Source organism: Oncorhynchus clarkii, chromosome 15, assembly GCF_045791955.1.
Source record: "Oncorhynchus clarkii lewisi isolate Uvic-CL-2024 chromosome 15, UVic_Ocla_1.0, whole genome shotgun sequence".
Taxonomy (NCBI): Eukaryota; Metazoa; Chordata; class Actinopteri; order Salmoniformes; family Salmonidae; genus Oncorhynchus; species Oncorhynchus clarkii.
In genome coordinates, this window is record NC_092161.1 from 14,630,850 (window position 1) to 14,632,995 (window position 2,146).

Here is a 2,146-nt window from a genome sequence, read left to right on the forward strand (position 1 = left end):
ATAAACCTTATTTTGTTCAGAATTTTATTTATTCAAACCCTGTTTCGTCTTTAGTGTATATTTAAAAAGCTATAATTTGTAGCCTAGTTATGAAAATATCCTATTTAGAAACGAATATACATGCATTTACCATGCGTGTTTTTCTTATTTACCTTTTGCCATATAAAAAAGTAGTAATAATATTTTTCCACGATAATTGCCATAGGCCTATTATCATTTATTTTAGGATTATATTAGATTTTTTTGTAGAAATGTCAAATGTATTTGTTCAATAACAAATAGTTGAATAATTTAAGGCACATCAATGACGAGGTTTTGAGTGATCATTTCCTAAATATATATTTCTACTAATTCTAAAATGGTTAGTATTGACATTATTTCGTAGGCTACACACAACGAACATTACAATTAATTTGTTTCTAGTTGCCAGACGTTATAGAGTGAGAAAGTTGGATCTAGGCCTCCTCCCCCTCTCTCTTTCTGCTGTCTGTGACCCCTGGGCAGGCAGAGTAACTGGGAAATACCCCTGCTCTGGAAGAGGCCTGTTGGGGTTCAGGAGTGGACGACAGAGAGATGAAGATCAGGGAAAGAGAGAGAGACTGAGGTAGAGAGAGATTAATGTCAGATGGAGGCTTCACATAACTGTGTGGACTGTCTCACACACACACACACTAACACCGCACACACACCCACATTGTAAATAAGAATTTGTTCTTAACTGACTTGCATAGTTAAATAAATAAAAATGTAAAAACATTCATACTGAATCCTTCACTCAGTCATATAGGTAAATAAAAAGGGCAACTCGAAGCCTGTGTGTGTTTAGAGGGGAAGAAGTACAGAACAGAGGGCAGTAGTAGTAGTTACGGAGGAGTATGGATAGGGATGGGGGGAGCTAGATAGAGGAGTGTCAGTCAGCAGAAGAATACAGGCGGTCTGTGTGTGTTTAGAGGGGAAGAAGTACAGAACAGAGGGCAGTAGTAGTAGTTACGGAGGAGTATGGATAGGGATGGGGGGAGCTAGATAGAGGAGTGTCAGTCAGCAGAAGAATACAGGCGGTCTGTGTGTGAACAGGGATGAATCCTGCTGCTTCTCCTCAGGACCTTTATCCTACAGGAGAGGAACCTGTGGGGGGGTAGCCTACACAGGCAGCACACACAGACACATCTGATTCAGCTGCTTCCGAACACTTCAGTCTCCCGCTATCTCCTCCCTCTCGCTCCTCCCCTACTCTCCTCTGTCTCTCTGTTCCTGGCCCTAAACACCTCTGTCAGAGCGATCTGGTTCCATTCTGAACCGGAATCTTGGCCAGGCAGCTGGGAGTAAATTTTCCCTGGATCATCACCCTCACAACACACACACACACAGAGAGAGAGGATTAACCCCCTCACGATTCCCATAATGATTTACACCCAACTACAGCTGCTAATGGTCTTCTGCTAATGGTTTTCCTAAATGGTAATTTTTCATTTGAATTACTAAATTCATGTTTAATTTAAATACAATTTTAAATTAATTACTAAATACATGTTTAATTATTATTACTATGACTTCTTTTGATTTCTTCATCTGGACATTTTGGGCCAGTTTCCTGCTTCCAGATGAAGCAGGAAACTCAATGGAGAATTGTGTGTGAAACGACTGATGTTCTGCGGCTTAGTGTTTTGACTTTTGATCAGGCACCTCATCGGGCAGCATGGGGGTCCTCACTCAGCTGTTAACCTCCCCTCCCCCGGGGAGAAGCAGTGGCTGCTGGGAGGTGATCAATGATGGACGACGGCTCTGCTCCCACCCCAGAATGGGAATGCTGTGAATGGATTGAATGAGAGGGAGGAAAGGAGGAGGACGGGGCGATGAATAAGGACAGGGGAGGAGGGAAGGAGAGTGGTGGACAAGGAGGTAAGGAGGGGGCATGTTTAAACAGCCTGGACTTGAGTGACAGGGCTGATAGAGGGTGAGGGTTGAAGAGTTGCTGGGGGGCTGAGATGTGAGGGGAAAGTGAGCTTTTAATTCCCAGAGCAGAAGCAGATGTAGCAGAATGGCGCACACACACACACACACACACACACACACACACACACACACACAGCTAGGCAGCTGGAAGTCATCAGGGACAGGGGTGCACATTGTGTGTGTGTGTTTGCTG